Source organism: Eptesicus fuscus, chromosome 9 (assembly GCF_027574615.1).
Source record: "Eptesicus fuscus isolate TK198812 chromosome 9, DD_ASM_mEF_20220401, whole genome shotgun sequence".
Taxonomy (NCBI): Eukaryota; Metazoa; Chordata; class Mammalia; order Chiroptera; family Vespertilionidae; genus Eptesicus; species Eptesicus fuscus.
The window spans coordinates 67,669,813-67,688,548 of NC_072481.1; the positions used below are offsets into that span (position 1 = coordinate 67,669,813).

At 40.3% G+C, this 18,736-nt stretch overlaps 1 protein-coding gene across 3 annotated transcripts in view; it reads left to right on the plus strand.

Annotated features, from left to right (window-relative positions):
* The window catches only part of LRRC8D (leucine rich repeat containing 8 VRAC subunit D), a 119,953-nt gene that overhangs the window by 31,933 nt on the left and 69,284 nt on the right, over window positions 1–18,736 (plus strand). The window contains exon 1 of one of the 3 annotated variants that reach the window (XM_054721315.1): window positions 4,584–4,601. The exons of the other annotated variants lie outside the window; for them this stretch is intronic. The gene's annotated coding sequence lies outside the window, so the exon portion shown is untranslated. Of the gene's footprint in view, window positions 1–4,583; window positions 4,602–18,736 lie in introns of those variants that run through there. 3 annotated transcript variants of the gene reach the window in all.

Consider the following 18,736-nt stretch of genomic DNA (forward strand, 5'->3'; position numbering starts at 1 on the left):
TTCAGTGTGAAGAAAAGTCGGGGTGCCTGGGTGGCAGCCCATCTTGAGAGGCGTAGGCCCCAGGAGAGAAGTCAGGGCTGGAGACATGTGTTGGGAAGTGACGAAAACTGGAGGTTGGTTGTAGCCATGCATGTAGTTGAGGTCCACCAGAGATGGCCAGGGGACCAAATTCTGAGCAGACAAAAGAAGAGGAAAGAGAATGAGGATCAGGAAACCTTCATTAGTAACAGTGAGCACCAGGGTGGTTTTATGTTTTTGTTTCCATATATTCTTTTGTTTCCTTATATTTTGGTAGAGAATACTGGAGTAGCTAAAGTAGAAGAGAGAACAATGATGGAATAAGGTTCCATATAATCCTTACAACAATACCCCCTGAAGTAACTATTGTTATTTTATTATTATTATTTATATATTTGTATTGATTTCAGAGAGGAAGGGAGAGGGAGATAGATAAAAATATCAATGATGAGAGAATCATTGATCAGCTGCCTCCTGCATGCTCCCCCCTCCCCCCCCCCCCCTACTGGGGATCGAGCTCGCAACCCAGGCATGTGCCCTTGATAGGAATCGAACCAGGGACCCTTCAGTCCGTAGGCTGATGCTCTATCCACTGAGCCAAACCAGCTAGGACATTATTGTTATAGAAAAGCTATTTTTTTTTTTTTTATTGATTTTTTACAGAGAGGAAGAGAGAGGGATAGAGAGGTAGAAACATTGATGAGAGAGAAACATCAACCAGCTGCCTCCTGCACACCCCCTACCGGGGATGTGCCCGCAACCAAGGTACATGCCCTTGACAGGAATCGAACCAGGGACCCTTCAGTCCGCAGGCTGACGCTCTATCCACTGAGCCAAACCAGCTAGGACATTGTTATAGAAAAGCTATTTTTCTAAAGCTTGGGTAAGCAGCTTGCCACATAGCCCAGGTAATAAATAAATAGGGAAAAGCTGTCCCATCTGTCGGAGGCCACAGGAAGGCCAGGTAGAGGACGGATTGAAACGAGATGGATTTGGGAATCAGGTATTCAGTCCAGTGATGGCGAACCTATGACACGCGTGTCAGGGTAGTCCAGTGATGGCGAACCTATGACACGCATGTCAGCACTGACATGTGTAGCCATTTCTGATGACACGTGGCCGCTGAGGCGGCCGCATGCCGAGGATGAAACATTTGCTGCTCCTGAGGATGAAACATTTGCGACTAGACTCTAACTCTAAGACTCTAGTCGCAAATGTTTCATCCTCCTCTATTAGACACTCTGTGCCGGAGGTCTGTAGGCCAAAACAACAGAAGTCCGGCACAGAGCATCTAGTTCTGGGACTTCCGGTTAAGCCGGGATCTTTGCCCTCACTTCCGCCGGCAGAGCAGGGAGCAGCGGAACACAGCGGGGGACACATCTCTGGGGGCCCTGCCATTACCAGTAACCAAATAACAGTTAACCACAGCAACCATTATCTACTGTTCTGGGGTGTCATGGATTTCTAATCCATCATTACTGAAATAAGTGAGGGGGAGGCTGGGAGAGGCCAGGGTTTGTGGCGTGCTATGGGTGCCGTTTCCCGCCATTAGAAATAGTGGCAGCCATTTTAATTCACATAAGGAACACCATCTTGCTCCATAGTGCAGACTCCATATCACCACTATTACTGTTGTGCATCCTTATTAACCCCTATTTCTGCTTATTAACCCTGCCCTTTCCTAAAAGACACTTATATGCACCATTTTGTGGTTAGTTAGGCTAGTTAACCCCTAATTGCCTGCAGGCCTAACAAGCTATCTATAATTCTATCTCCTGTCACTGCCCCCCTGATGGAGAACCCAAAAAATAAAAAACTAAGGTTAAGTAAAGGAAGTGGTAGTAGCAGTGGCCGACCCTTCCAAGAGACATGGACCGAGATGTATGGCTTTATAGGAAAAAATGGCAGATCAATTTGCGTTCTATGTACTGAAACGGTAGTAAGCAGAATGTGGAATATAAATAGACATTTTGAAACTAATCATTCCCAGCTCTTGGAAAAAAGTGAGGATGAAAGGAAGGAATACATTTCCAGGCAGCTACACCTTTATAAGAGCCAATCTAATTCCATCCTTAAATTTATGGAAGGCTCTACAAATTTAACATCTGCAAGTTTGAGCATTGCTCACTCGATAGCTCAGCATGGAAGAGCGCTCAGTGAGGGAGAATTTATTAAAGAAACTCTCCTAAGATGTGCACCAGTTCTATTTCACGATATGCAGAATAAAGATGCAATTATTAAGAGAATATCTGAGTTACCACTCAGTAGAAATATCATAAAAGACCGAATAATGAGACTGAACACAAACGTACAACATCAATTAAAGAGAGACATAAGGAAGTGTAAATATTTTTCGATCTCTCTTGATGAAACTACCGATGTCACATCACATGCTCAGTTGGCCATTATTGGTCGATATTCTGATGGTCTCACAATGAGAGAAGAGTTGATAAAGTATCAGTGTCGACAAGTAAATCAGGAAGCGAAATATGTAAGGTTGTTATACAAACATTTCGTGACCTAAGCATTGATATCTCTAAAGTTGTGTCAGTGACCACAGATGGGGCACCAAATATGGTGGGGGGAAAAAGTCGGATTTGTCAAATTGTTTACAGAAGCTATTGGACATCCGATTGTGCCTTTTCATTGTATTATCCATCAGGAGGCTTTATGTGCCAAGGCAAAATTCATCGACTTAAACGACTTAATGTTAGTTGTTACAAAAATAGTTAATTTAATAGCTGCTCGCCCCCTTCACAAGCGAGAATTTTCGGCACTTTTACTGGAGGTTGATCCCACCTACAGTGGACTGCTGATGTACAATAATGTAAGATGGCTGAGCCGAGGCAAAGTTCTTGAGCGCTTTGTGGAGTGCTTTGAAGAAATTAAGGTATTTCTTGACGATAAGGATCTGGGGAACTTTCCTCAGCTTAATGATGATAAGTGGGTCAACACCCTGATGTTTTTTACAGACCTCTCTGTTCATATTAATGAACTGAACTTAAAGTTACAAGGTTTTGGCAAAAGTATTGACATTATGTTTGGATACATAAAAGCTTTTGAAAGTAAAGTTAAAATTTTCAAGCGAGATGTAGAAACTAAAACTTATAAGTATTTTCCTCGAGTAACAAAGTATTTTGAGGAAACCAATGCAGCTGTACAAAATGAAATGGAACTCTTGCATATGAAGTACCAGCATGTTTTAGACTCGTTACTTGACCGGTTTGGTGATAGATTTAGTCAATTTAGAAGTCTAGAACAGACCATGAAAATAATTAAGTATCCTGATGTAGTAGTCTACAGTAGTTTGGAATTAAATGGTTTCCAATGGATGCAAATTGATGATTTGGAGATGCAACTTGCAGAATTTCAAGACAGTATCTGAAAAGGGCTCAGGTGTTTGTCGACTTGAGGTCAAAGCTTGAGAATCTGGAAAGGTGCCGCTTGGAGAATCAAGAGGAGTGCCACTACAAACAGGAAATTTGGAGTGCCTGGAACCGACTACCAGACACTTTTAGCACCCTGAAAAATATAGCAATGGCTTTACTCACAATTTTTCCCTCTACATACTTTTGTGAGGCCTTATTCTCAGCGTTAAATAATATCAAAACCAACAAAAGAAACAGATTGACAGATGAAGTTAGTAGCGCTTGCTTGGGCCTGAAGTGTACAAAATACCAACCTTCAATTGAAGATTTAGCCAATGAAATTCAGCAACAAAAATGTCACTAATAGGCAGGTTAGTTAAAGAATTCCCCCTCCCCATCACTTATCTTAGTTCACGGCACCCCACACAAGCTAAGTAATATCAAGACCAACAAAAGAAACCGACTGACGGATGAACAAAGAAGTCACTAAGCAGGTAAGTTAAATATTTAGTTTTTGGTTTATTAAATACAGTTATATATAACAATTATACATTTATGTTATTTAAACTATAAGTATCGCGAAATAATGTTTTTTCCTCAAAGTGACACACTACCCGAGTTATGCTCAGTTTTTTGGCGAAGTTTGACACACCGAGCTCAAAAGGTTGCCCATCACTGGGGTAGTCAGAAGAGTTCTAAAGTCTAAATCTCGATGTCATGGGTGAGGAAAGAGGAGGCGTTGAGAAGTGGGGGCACCGAGTGGAGTAAGTTATGGAGCAAATTTAAACGTGTGTGTGTGTGTGTTTGTACACATTAGTCCAGGAAGGAGTATTTTGTGTGCATAGTGGTGACTGGAGCTTATGTTTTGCTTGAGATTCCTGGAGGGACTAAAGGTAGAAGGGAGAACAACTAATGGAGTGAGGTTCCAGAAAAGATAGGGCGGCCGGGGTCTGGAATACAAACGTGCTCAAAGGGGCTGTCTTGGGAGGGAATAGAGACATTCATTCCTTTGGGACAGGAGAGGACTCAATAAAGATCTGTCTGATGGCAGGTAAATGTGCAAGTGGAGGGGAAGTGGAGAAAGTTCATTCCTGATGGCTTGTGTTTCCTCAGTAAAGTAGGAGCAGATGAAATCCATTGAGAGTGGGGAGGCCTGGAGAAGACATTTGAAAGTTAGTGACAATTAACTTGGAAAAAGGAGCTCATTGATTTAGGGTGAGTAATGGTCCTGTGTCATCCGGGGGCCCTGCCGGGGGTTTGTTCGGCGGGGATTAGGTGCTGGTGGTTTTTTTCTTTTGTTGTTTTCTGCCTGATAAAGCTGAATACCATAAATGACCTTTTAAAATAAAACACACAGGCCTTGCCTGAAATGTTAAGATGGGGGTGGGGGGGCGGGGGGGAGGGAGGGAGAGAAAGTAGGACAAAAGGAAAACTGGTTCTTCCTTTAACAGAGGGTGGCCTCAGGGAAGTCAGCTAATGTCTCTGAGCCTCGGTTTCCTCATCTTTCAGTGGAGAAAGTTATACTAAAAGTCCTCTCAAGTCGCTTGTAATTCACAGAACTTCTGGGAGGCTCGTACATCATTAGGCAAATATGAGTGGACAGAAGAATAAGAGTGGTTAGATTCCTGTCATTTATCATTCATGAGTTCTTCTGAGAGCAACTGTAATGCCAGTGCCTTAGGGGATGTGACAACAGGAGACCAGGACAGCTGTCAGTTGGCCACGCCCGGCCCGAGGGTTCTGCTGCCCTGCTGCCCTGCCCCTGGCATTGGGAGAGAGGAGGTGTGGCAGGAAAGGGGAACAGGAACGTGGGGCGGTGATGGGAGTTGTGCAAGGAAGGCGAAGAGAGGGTGGGTTTGCTGTGTGCTCTGGCTCCCTGAGCCAGCAGCGGGTCATTTCATAAAGGTGGTGATGATGATGGTCTTTGCCTGTATGGTTGCATTTTATTTTCACTGGGTTTATTTCTCTCTCTTGGTGAAACGTGTGGCATGTAGAAAAGAATCCAACAGTTGGAGAAGGCTAAGCATATTTACAGCGTCTTACCTTAAGTTTTCCCTACTTCCCACCTCCTTCTCTACACTTTGATTTTTCTTTGCCTATAGAAATCAGAAGTAGTTTGAAGCATTTCATCACTCTTCTCAATTGGGTATGTGCTTCCCCAGGAAGGTTTACTCTTCAAAGCCATTTAACTGTCTCGGCCTCCTATTAAGAAGAACAGGAATGACATCGTAAAGCCCCAGAGGTGTGGCTAGATTTGAAGGTGAATCCAGGTCACACGAGCGGCTCCAGAGATTGCTGTAGTAATTGTAGCAAGCCCAGACAGGTGACAGGACACTCTTTTTAAAATTAAGCTTCGAATCTTTCTCTGTGCTGTTACATATTTGAGAGAAATTTGGGCATTTCTTTTTTTCCTCATTAAGCTATTACACAACTTAATGCTTGGAAAATTCTTCCCAGGAAGAAACAGGGTGTAACAGTGTGAGTGAGACATTTAAAAAAAAATTTACCCTTTTAGCTGAAGTCTGAGAATACTAGTCTCTTCCCACCCCATTGCTGTAGTTTCTTTCTGAAAGTCTCAATTTCTCCATGTAATTAAATATTCTTCAAAGTGAAACATAGTTAAAAAGTTACAGCCATTTAAACTGTAACATTAAAACATAGTCTAAAATTGTGTCCTTCCATTTCCTGAGAAGCAACAGGAAGGATTTGCTTTCTCAAAATAAACTATGTAGCCTGACTGTGAAGTCAGTAGTGGAGATCAAAGATTCCCACATCATCTCAAAATGGGAAATTTTCAGTCATTTTTTCTAACCTCAGAAAATCAAATGTAATAATGTTAGAACAACAATAACAACACGAGAAGCCAGCATACGTGTGTACATTTTAGAAACACACCTCTAGCATATGTGAAATTGTCTGAGCTTAAATGTTAACTGTCTAATATGTCTAGGAGAGGCCATTTCCAGGGTGTGTTTCGTTAGTATGTGTGTGCTAGACATGCAGCAATGGAACATGCCCTTCCTGGGCATTAAATTTAGGAAGAATAGAGGAAAGCCATATAACAACTAAACATGAACTTGCTAGATCAGTAAATTATTTCATAGCTCTGCTAGTAAGGAAAGTGTAGCAGCTCAGGTTGAACAGTGAACTATATACATTCAAGAAGGAGTCTGCTACAGTAATTTCATTTAAATGTATACCTGCATACGTACATACACAGACATTCTCAGGTAGGAATAAGCACATTTGTTAATGTTTCTCGGCTTCTAGAAACAAGGAGTGAGAGCCCCTTTGAAAGATAGGTAATCTGTTGTGTTATGGCTGGCAGATTTGTTTGTGAGATGCAAACAAAAAAAAGGTTAGGGAGACTGTGTGTTAAGTATCCATCCATTAATTTGTGGGTTCAAATAACATACAATTCTATATTCCTCAAATAGTACAAAATGGGTCAACATTTTGAAATGTTGGACAGTATTTATATACATTGGGAAAAATTGTATGTACATTGAGACCTTTATGGACTATCTCAATAGATTAGTTTTTTACTGCACCTGTCTTTTTAAAAAGCTAGAAAAACAGATTTCAGTTCCTCCCTTTATTTTTAACCTATCTCTTTTTATTTACAGCGGGTTTCTTGTAGATAACATGTTTTGGTCTGTGTGTTTTTTTCTTTTTAAAATATTCTCAGACAAGCTACGTCTTTGAATTGCTGTGTTTGGATGATTCACATTTAAATTGATTATTGGTATGGTTGAGCTAATATCTACCCTGTTTGTAACTGTTTTCTATTTGCTGCATTTGCTCTTTATTTTTTCCCTTTTTAGAAATTTCTGTCTCCTGTGGGTTTAAGTGAACATTTTATATAATTCCATTTCATCTCCTCTGTGAGCCTACCAAGTTACACTTCCTTTACATTTTTAGTGGTTACCCTAAAAATACCCAAACAAAAACATTGTGTGTGTAGGCAAAAAAAAAAAAAAAAAAATTGGTAGGATATATACCACAATGTTAAGATTAGTTATCTTAGGGTGGTAGGATTATACATGACTTTTACTTTCTTTTTTGTAGTTTTCTGTATTTTTTTTTTTTTTTTAGTAGCAAGCAGATATTTCTTTTATAATCAGAAACAACAAGGCTCTTTTCATTTTGAAGAAAAAGGAAGTTAAAACAAACAGAATCGCTCATGGTCCTACAGTTTATCCCCTCTCTCCGTTTCCAGCTTGAGACGAGCACATGGTCCGGCAACCACCCGCACTCCCCTGGCAGGAAGAGGGCACAGGTTTGCTGCTCCTCACCGTGCACTGGGAGGGTTGTCAGCTCCAGGCCTGTACCTGCTCTGTCTGCACAGTGAGAATGAACCCGCGGAGTGACTTAGGCTTCCACTTAATACAGAGTTAACCAGACCCCTCTCTTGCTGCATAATTAAGTTCTTCTCTACATAGAATGGTGTGTTTTTTTTTTGCTTTTCAACTGTTTTTTCAGGAAGCAATGAATACACTAAGAACACTTGAAAACTAGTTTAAAGTATAGCTTTTCACACAAAACTTGCAATAGTTCTTTGGTTTGTTGGTATGAAACCTGCTCTGTTTGGGCAGCTGTTAGGGGTACTGTCTAGATTGTAACTAAGTTGAGTCTGTTGGTCTGTTTGGATTTCAAGAAACTCGGTTCCCCTTGTGAGGTTTTAGAGAAAATCACCGTTACTGTTCTTTTGATGTTGATTATATCTTCTGAATTTACATGTGATTTCATGTAAACTAAATCCAATTTAAGGTTTAAGAAAATGGCATGGCTCAGGGCAAATAGATGAAATGTAGATATAAAAAACTGGTTTTATTATCAACTAATCTGTCAGGTGTTTTTAAGAAAGTCATCCTATATAATAAAACCCTAATATGCAAATCGACCGAACTGCAGAACAACTGGTTGCTATGACGCACACTGACCACCAAGGGGCAAGACGCTCAACGCAGGAGCTGCCCCCAACCCGCAGGCCCCAGGCCAGCCAAGGCAGGTGCCAGCAGTGCCCCCCCCCCCACCCCCCGATCACCCTGCTGGTTGCCCTGCAGAGGGTGGCAACCAGCGGCGGCAGGTGGGGCCAGCGAGCAGGCAGCGCCAGGCCACCAAGGTGGGTGCCAAGCCTTCCCTCACCCCCCATCACCCCACTGGTTGCCCCACAGATCTGCCCTGATCACCGGCCATGCCTAGGGATCCTATTTCATGCATCGGGCCTCTAGTACACTTTATAAAATACCATAGTTTGTTGGCCTGGAAAATTGGGGCAATTCTCTTCTGCCACTTACCTGCTTCATCCAAGTAAACAAAAGACAAGTGAAGCTTTCTGAGTCTTCTGAAAGGAAAGTTTAGTAAAGCAAACAATATTTTTCTCTATTTCCAGGTGAAAAAATTGTAGTCTCAATTTTAATATATCTTATTAAAGTCAGGGAATATAATTTAAGGTAAGAAATGAAGTGATAATCATATTGTTTGAAGCTAATAGAATTAAACATTTTGCTATAAATAAAAACTATTAGAAAAAATGTGAAGTAATTGTAAAAAAAGAATTCACAATACATTGATTATTACAGTGGTTTTATAGTAGATACAAATTTTGAAGGGCATGCAAAAATGTAAACAAATTTAATAAGTTTTCTTTATAATATTTTATTGTTAGAGGTACTTTGTAAGAAGTAGAGTGGTTAGATATCAAGTTTCTGGGGTAGTTAAATTTAAAATGTTAATGTATATTTGTAATATAAATTATATTAGTGGAATAGAAGGTATGGGGAATAAGGGTAATTCGACTCTTTTTTTTTTTTTGCTAATATTTGAAGGAGAGACATAATACATGAAAATAATAGTGAAGAAACAATGATGAAAATTCTGTGGGTTTGTTATTTAAGCATTACCTGTGTTGGTCTTGGTGCTTTTAACTTGCTGCCATTGGTCCCTCACTCTGGTTTTCACTTGTCAAAGTCTACATTATAGCTTTCTGTCTGCTTTTTTGCTCCTCCTGTGAAAATTACTTAAGTGAGATATGATTTGTGGGTAAGAACTGTAAATGGAGGAAAGAAATAATGCTCTCATTATTTTAAATACAGGGAAAGAGGATTATCTGCAACCCTGAGATTTTGCCCCAAAAGAAATGATAGTATAATAGGTTATCTTTTCTTTTATGCGTGTAAACCATAATGCTCTAATAACTGCTCTTAGGGAAAGGTCGGGAGCTACTAATTTCGATCTCCCTTTTCGTCTCTTTATTTCATGTTGTTTCCTCTGTGTGTTTCTGGAATCATTTGCTCTCTGAAAGAAGAAGGGGCTTGTGATCAGTTCGGGCTGAGAGCTGGATATTAGAGCAGTGGGCTAACAAAGAGGCTGAGTCACCCTGTGTCCTTTCGGGAGGTTGATTGTAAACAGTGAAGCAAAAATGTAAAAACTGCAAATGTAAAAATACGGAGCATTAAAATCATATTTGTACAATGCAAAATTAATGTACATTTTATAAATACATATAATTATAAAATATATTAAATATTTTATGTATTTTCCTGCTCTTAGTGTTTAATTCTAGATGAGTAAACCATATATTTTAGGGGGCAGTAATAGTAAGGCCAAAAGACAACATATTTACAATAGTCTTCACATAGTATTTACCAAGTTAATAGTCCCCCTTTAGGGATGGAACCCAAAAGCTAAGTAGTTAGTTTAAGTTGAAGGCCACACATTAGATGAGCTTTTCATTGCTAAGTAAGCTTTCATCAGTGCTGGGAAAGAAAGCTAACAAATCTGCTTAAGGCAGGCTTTTATCTGAACCATTTCAAGATAAAGGACATGTACAATTTAAGCTTTTCTGGAAGAAATAAAAATGTCTGCACTCTCTGATATCTCTCAAATCAGTAATATTTTCAACTAAATCTTTTATGATAAAACTTTGATTTCTCGCTTTTTTGGCTTGCTGTTTCAAAGTGAAAATGATCTTTTAGGGTTTTGCTATTATAAAAGTAATGAATTCACATTTAAAGGAAATGTCAAGAAAAAAGGAGAAAATTAAAATAACCTTTATAGCTCCATAGTCAGATGATGGAGTGGTTCAAAGCTTCTGCTGTGTCACTTACTAGCTGTTTGACTTTGGGCAAATTTTAGAGCCCACAGATATAAAACAAGAATAATTATGGTGGCTGCTTCATACAGTTGTTAAGAGGATTAAGTGGTTCTTATTTGTGAAGCATTAGGAACGATGTCTAGCACAATTGTTGATTAAACAAAGTAAATGACCAGCCAGGTACGTGGTCTTACTCTCTGTGACCCCTGGAGAAAGGGGAGGAGGCAGACCCAGAGTGAAGGTCCAGCAGTTCTGTGAGTGGGTGATGGGCTGAGCTGTGTGCAAAGTCAGGGGAGGTGTCCCCGCGGCCCTCGGCTTCCATTTGCCTCTGTAGTCATCCCGATAAACTGGAATATTAATGAAGTTCTACTGTCTTCTCACTTTCAAGACATTTAAAATGATTGTGATTCTCCTTTTTGTACTTCTTGCTTTTAGGGAGCCCCCAGAAAGCACGCCTGTTTGAGATGTGTCTATCGTAGGCTAGGCCAGACATGAATTTCAAGTCATGTTTTCCGTGGTCTGAACTAGTTTAGTTCTTCCTTTGTTTTCTTGTGCTTTGGTGTGAAGAAGCTGCCCTGTGTATAAAGCTTTGGTGTCTTTCATGTCTAATGCATTCTTAAACTAATTCCAGTTGCTCTGACCCTTTGAGATTTTTAAATTGCTTTGTTCCAGTTTTTAAGCGTTTTGAAATATTAAATGTGTTCATGAGGGGGTGGGTCGTGGCAATATTTTTCCAGAGTCCTTTGTTTTTAGAAAACTGTGTAATTGCAGGGAGAGGTTTAATGTGCGGTTAAATTCTGCCAGGTGCATTGGTCACTTGAACTTGAGTTCCCATTTCTTTTGAATTTAAATCCTTGTTTTTGAGGCATAAAATGTAGGGCTGCAGCCTCTTAAATCTGAGTGCCTCTGTGGGGCTGTTGCCCATTGTCTCATCAGAGAAAGGTCTTAAGTAGTTCTTGGCTTTGCCTTGAAGTACCATGTCAATAGTAAGCATCAAAAGATTTGTCTGGCGGTCACTCTGAGTATCTTGACCACCCCCTTCCCCACCCCCACCCCCCTAAAAAAAAAAAAAAAAAAATCTGTGTGTTCTCTGATTTTTGTCTTTGAACCAAGACTTTCCAAAAAGAACACAGACTTGTTTTGAATATTGCCGCCTCTGGGTGTGAGTGATTATGCAAGTCAGTATTTTTGTTTGTGTTTTTTTTTAAAAAAAACTATTTATAATAGATGCAGAGGTATGAAATGGCAAGAAAAACAAAATACTTCTTCAACCAACTGTACAAAGCAGTCTTTGAATGCAGGTGGTCCTCAACTTGCAAGGATCTGCAATTCTTGTGAGAGACCATCCACCAGTCACTACTTGGGTATGTTCCATAATATATCCTTCTCATTTAACTCCCACAAAAGAGTTGCCACGTTGTCTCAATTGTATCTCAATTGTTAAATTTTATCTGATCTCTCTTGCCCTCCCTGCCTCTGCCCCCTAGTGCTCCTGGGGTGTTTTTGAGAACAAAACTCAATATGTCAGGACATACAAACATCCCTCTAGTGACTTCTCATTGCCCTCATGACTCCTTCATAAGGAGTTAAAAGCCACACTCCTTAAGGAGTCTTACAGACCTTGCAAGAGGAAGTCCCTGCCTCCATCTCCAGTCTACACCCAGTGCCTTACTCTCCCCCATTGTACTCAACACTCACGCTTCATTTGCAGCCTTACAGAACTTTCTGTTCCTCTAATCTGTTGTTTTCATGACAACAAGCCTTCAGGGTGTGTCTAATGCCTACAACACTCTCCCCCACCCCCTTGCTTCACTTTTGTCTGGCTAACTTCTTGGTCTTCTTTTTATCTTAAGTGTCATATCCTTCGAGAAACTCTCTTTAACCCCTAAAGTCCCCCTGCTGTTTGTTTCCTTGTACCTCCCCCATATTTCACTTATTACATTTACTTGTCTTTTCTAATACACTCCAAGTCCCATGAGGTCATAGACATGTCTGCCTCGTTCCCCACTCTCTCCTAGTGTGTAGCACACAGTAGGATCTCAAATGTTTTTTGACTGCATATCTTCCAAATAACTCCTATATTATACGTACAGTAGTGCTTATCCAACAGCCATACATGCATCTCTTTAAGTTTTCAGCAAACTCCCTTTGTTGAAATAAATTAGCTTTGCTTAATTATATTAAACTAGAGGCCCGGTGCACGAAAATCGTGCACTGGGCGGGGGTGAGGGAGGGGTCCCTCAGCCCAGCCTGCCCCCTCTCACAGTTCGGGAGCCCTCAGGGGATGTACTACTGACGGCTTAGAGGTGACTGGGTTGATCAGGGGAAGGCGCCACCCCCATCACCCCACCAACAGCGGACCTTCGTTTTTTCCTCCAGGAGTGAGATGGAAAAACTCTAGATCACCTTCTTGGATTCTTATTATCCAAGTTACCAAGAACACTGCAAGTGGCGTACTGGGAGCTTAGCCAATGAGTGGTCAGAAAAGGTGTTTCCTCTGCAGCTCATGCGCAGAGGCGGACTGCTGGTGCGCTGAGGCTGGCCACCCTGTCTGTGTCTGCTCCGCGGCTCGGGCAGGCCCCCATATCTCTGCTCCATGGCTTGCCTCACTGCGCACACAGTCCCCTCCTGCCCACCTGCGAGTGCAGCCTCCTCCTGAGCTGGTCGTGACTGTTACGGTGTCCTGGCTAATTTGCATATTACCTCTTTATATATATATATATATATATATATAACAATATATATAGATATAGGTATGTACAAACATGTAATAAGCTGTATACTCCTTACACTTATTGCTCTTTTGCAATTATTAAAACACTTGAAAAATCACAAATAAATACAAACAGTATTTTAAAAAGCATTACATTTAAATGAAAAAATATTACTATTGTTATCAGTGGCGAGCACTCCCCTTCTGTACCTGTTTCTGGGGGGAGTGCCTTCTTGTGATGTCACAAGAAACAGAATTTCCTGAGACTCACACAGGAGAATGAGATATTGTAGAAAGCTTTATTTTTGTGGAATTAAACCCTTGAGTTTCCAGGGTCCCATATCCCTTCATCCTGCCCAGGAAGAAGTCCAGCTGTGCCTTTAGTAGGACTAGGGTTAAAGCCTTTGCCCAGAGTTTCTGTTGGGGACACAATCCAGTCCAGCATCAGGCTAGCTTAGTTTGTGTCTCCAGCTGCAGTCCATCAGTCCTTTGCATGTAGAGTCTGCAGGGCCACAAGTCTATGGAGGGAACACTGGCAAAAGCAGGAGAACCACAAGAGCCAGGAGAGCAAAGTCCTTTGTTTTAGGGATTGTATTCCCAAATTTCTGCGGGCTTGCAGTGGCTCTGCGCCCTCTGGCCAATGATCTCTGTTCCCAGGTTTGACTAACAGGCACCTCCCTAAATCACGCTAACTTTACTGTGCCTGCATCCATCTTCCCTTTGTCCAGTCCCTTCCCTCAGTGGTCTGCAGGGAATGGACTGGTGGTTCCTTGGAGAGTGTAAAGTTGCAGCTTCTTGGTGAAGCTGCCCAAATAACATGCCTATAATGTTTGGCTTTCCTTTTGCTTCTTTCCTATTATTAAGAACTAGCTCATTACAGCGGCATCACTACAATGAATGAAAGTTCTTTTGCTGAAACTAAATCACCTATGTTGATTTTTTAAAACACATAAAGTTGTTGCCTTGGATCCTAATATATATACTTAATGCGTATGAGTCTTCTGATTTTGATAATAGTAATTCAAGGAATACTTGTTTACAATAAACATGTTATTGAGAAGCACATTATGGACTTGAAGACCTTGCTTGCTATCTCAGGACCACCGGACCACAAATCTGCCAGTCATCAAATTACAGATGTAATGCTTTCTAAATTTCTTGCTAATGCTGTAAGTATTTTTCTTGTACATTCAAAGATACTGGTAAGGTTAGCATTCTAGAGTTACTTAAGTCAATATCACACATATATCTAATTCAACTATTGCTATAATCAGAAACAGAAATATGTTCATTAACTTTAGTTCTTACAGATATGGAAAATTTTTTACGTTTCAGCAAGCAGCTAAGTGTCCGACTGCTGAAGGAAATCAGTTGATAATAGAAATGACTCGTTCACATTATTTTTGAAAACATTAGCATAACTTTTTCTTGTCATTGCCTCCTCTTTGTAATTTTTGAGTCATTAAAATAAAACCTCTTTCTGACCTCCATGCCATTATGAAGATATTATTATGAATGTTTTACTGTCATTTGACCTTTGCTTGGTGTGACTATATTGATTATGTATCAAGTTTGCCGATGTCCTTTCCTTATTAGCCTGTAGCAATTAATGTCATACAGTACTCCACTGCCTATCATTTCATGATGTCATGATAGCAAGGTCTTTCTTGATAAATGTCTTACTTGACCTTTATCATTGGCACGTGTACTTGCCAGCACATCGGAAGTGGTGTTGCTGACAAGGACTGCTTGGTGCCATGCAAATGTCAGTGCTGTATTGGTAAAGGGTCATTCAGATGGTTCGGTGTGTATTTGTATCACTGTCTTTTAGAGTAACACTGAAATGAAAACACAAAATGGAGAGATTATTTTGGAGAAGTCTCAGACTCTTGAATGAATGTATCTGTGGTTCTCTAGGGATGCTTAGACCCCCAGTTGAGACCACTTGCTCATAGTGCTCCTAGTCCAGACTATGCACAAACATGTAGCCAGATCATTGTGTTTCCAGCTCAGTGGGCCAGTCCCTTGGTTTTCTACCTCTCTGAAGCCTCCTAGCCTATCCTTGCATCTTACAAAGCCCCTTCTCGGGGAGAGGGATGGGGAAGCCTTGTTTTCTGGGCTCAGTGAGGCCTCACAGGTTCTTTGTTAAGGAGTCTCTGGCTGTTTGTGGTTACCCTGCAGCCCTGTAGCTCTGGAGCATGAAAACCTGTTGAGGGAGTATGGTAAGAGCATAGCAAGAGTGGCTAGGGGAGGAGGGGGGGGGATTTTAAGTATATTAGATCCTTATAGTTAATTTAAAAGGAAGATTTGTGCTAATCGTGCCGAGTTAGAGCCCAAAGTTGAGCCAAACATAACACATGGCTTATTTTTTGCATATATAATTTTAATAGCTTTATTGAGATATTATTCACATAGTATACAATTGATCCATTTGAAGTGTATGCTTCAGTGGTATTTAGTACATACACAGAGTTTGCAGCCATCACCACAACCAATTTTAGAATATTTTATCATCCAGAAAGAAACTCCATCCCCAATCCCTCCAGCCCCTGGCAATCACTAATCTATCTGTTGCTGTAGATTTGCTTATTCTAGACACTTAATATAAACAGGATCATACATCTGTTGTCCTTTGTGCCTGGCTTCTTTCACTGAGCATAATGTTTTCAAGGTCAGCATGTTGAAGCATGTGTCAGTATTTCAGTTCTTTTTATTGCCAAATAATATTCTATTGTATAGATGAACCAAAACATTTTAATTATACTCTTCAGCAGTGTTAAATTCACATTATTGTGAAACAGATCTTAAGAACATTTTTATCTTGCAAAACTGAAACTAGATATACCAAATTTTATTTATCTGTTCTCATTGGTTGATGGACATTTGGGTTCTTTTCCACTTTTTTGGCAGTTGTGTGTAATGTTCCTGTGAACATTTCTGTATCAGTTTTTGTGTGGACATATGTTTTCATTTTTCTTGGTATATACCTCTGAGTAGAATTGGTAGGTCATATGTTAAATCTATATTTAACATTTTAAAGAACTGCCAAACTTTTCCAAAGTAGCTTCAGGATTTTATATTCTATTCATTAATGGATGAAAGTTTCAATTTCTCTCGGTTCTGGCCAACACTTGTTATTATCTTTTTTAGTATAGCCATCTTAGTAGGGGTGAAGTGGTATCTCATTGTGATTTTTGATTTACATTTATCTAATGATTATGTAGAGCATCTTTTCATGTGAAGATATTTAATTTAGAATTTTTTTCTTTCCTGAAAATGAAGTTTTATTAGACTCTCAGGATTACAGTTTAAGAAGAAATTACACCCTGTGGGAATCTTGAAAAGATACAAATTGTGATTCGGATTACTAAGATTTCAAGGACTGAATGATTGAGAGAATATAGCTGCCTTCTATAATAAGGACTGATATTAGCAGGTCACAACTTAAGTAGAAGCAGCTGAATAATCTCTGATTTTCAGGAACCTACTAAATGGAGTCCTTGTCTCTGATAAGCAAAGGAAGGAAGAAAAGGTGGAAGATGAGCCCAAATGTAAGAGATTTCTTTTCAATGTGCTAAGCTACCACACATCCAAGCCAAGAAATGGCCTTTGGTGTCTCGGACAAAGTATTTATTATTTTGAAGAAAATGTAACCTTGAATGCAGCAGACAAATCAAGAGTTTAAAAATTACCTTTAAAAGGGTTTGCAAAATAAAGCAACCCTAATTAAGTTCTTAAAAGCTACCAGATCTCCTCAGATTATGCAAATTTCTTTTAAAATATCTGCCTAATTAATCTCTCTAGTAGCCACCACCATACACACATGAAAGGTATTATGCCATAGTGCCATAAGGTTCATTTATGTAAATAACCTCACCTAAATCTCTGTCAAATAAGGCAAATTAACTCTTAGAGTATTAAAGAGCTAATTGTTGAGCTCTAACTATACGCTAGGGACTGTGGTAAAAAGTGTATATTGTGTCCTTTATTGATACAGCATTTCAGTGAGGTCTGTCCTACTCTTATTCCGATATTACAGAAAAGGAAATTTAGGCCCAGCATGGTTAAGTACCTTGCCTAGTATCATACTAAAGGGGCAGGCTAGGAGGATTCCAGGCTCCGGGCAATGCTCTAAACCACTGTACTCGGTTTAGAGCAAGCGTGTCAAACTCAAAGGCTAGCACAGGCCAAATAAGGCTTAAGTTTATGCGGGCCGCAAAAAAACAAAAGCTTCAATTTTCATAGAAACATAGGTTTATTTGGATAGAGACATGCTGAATACAAAGGGCTGAAATAAATGAGTAATCGTTAACATACAATAATAGAACATTTTAATAAAAACTAATATTTTTCTTGAACATTAACTTAACAGACACTGAATAACCGCACAAATTAATAAGTGTAACGCAAATAAACCCATTTTTCTTGTTCTCCGAAAGCGAAATATTTCCTGTTGCGCACACCAAACAAGTCAGTACAAGACTAATGACATGGCAGTCGGCTGCTAAAATATTCGCTGCTAGTACTAGTGGAGAGAAACGGTGCGCCTGCGCGAAAGGGAAATGAATGCAACACGATTCTAGTAATCAGTCATTAGCGAACACTGTTGTTCGTTATTAATAATTATGTATAAGAGGATATTGTAAAAATTAAGTTACGAAATTTTTATTAAAATGTTTTTTACCTACGGTTATATTGGCTGGGCTGCAAAAATAGTCGTTGTGGGCTGCATGTGGTCTGCGGGCCGAAAGCAGAGCATTGCTCTGAGTCTGCCTCGGGAATTGGGAAATGTATACATGTTGACTCAGTATCACTTTGACGGAGGTTTTGTCATTGCCCGCTCGGCCTGCTCACTGCAGGTGCTGTTTGAGTGTGGCAGGGACCTCACAGGGTGTGTTGGCCATGGCTGCACCTGAAGTTGGTTATTGCAACTTAGTGCACACCTGGGAAAGTTGGATTTTAACTTGGGGCGGGGGGGGGGGGAGGGGGCGGAGGGAGGAGTCATGATTAGATTTTCTTTGTCTAAATAAATGTAACCGGTAGCATTGTGGAGGATAGGCCCAGTAGGTGCAGATGGGTGGCAGGGAGTTAAGTTGGGTTAACGCCTAGATTTAGGCAGAGGGGAGGAGAGGACCAATGTAAAAGATGTTGGGGGTGGAACCATTAGGCAACCTTTTGGATGTGAGAGTTGAGAGACAGAAAACTTGAATATGGCTTTAGAAATTCTAGTGTAGGAGACCTGGAAAAGGTGCCATTTTGATGCAGACTTGTGGGCGTGGGATTGGAAACAGATGGGGAGAGGGAGATAGAAGCCAGTGGCAGACTTAGGTTCAAGGCTCTGCTCTGATGGTCTGAGAACTTCTATTCTCTTGATCTTGGTTGCTTTAGTCCATCGGTCACCATCCGGTGGTCTGTGAGGTCCGAAAGGTTGGCCACCGCTGCTTTAGTCAGTTAAATTAGAAGATAGAAGCTAAATTGTGTTTGCCTGCCCTTTAGTTTTTTCTAGAAAATTGATGAACACTAAAGTTTCTCCTGGCC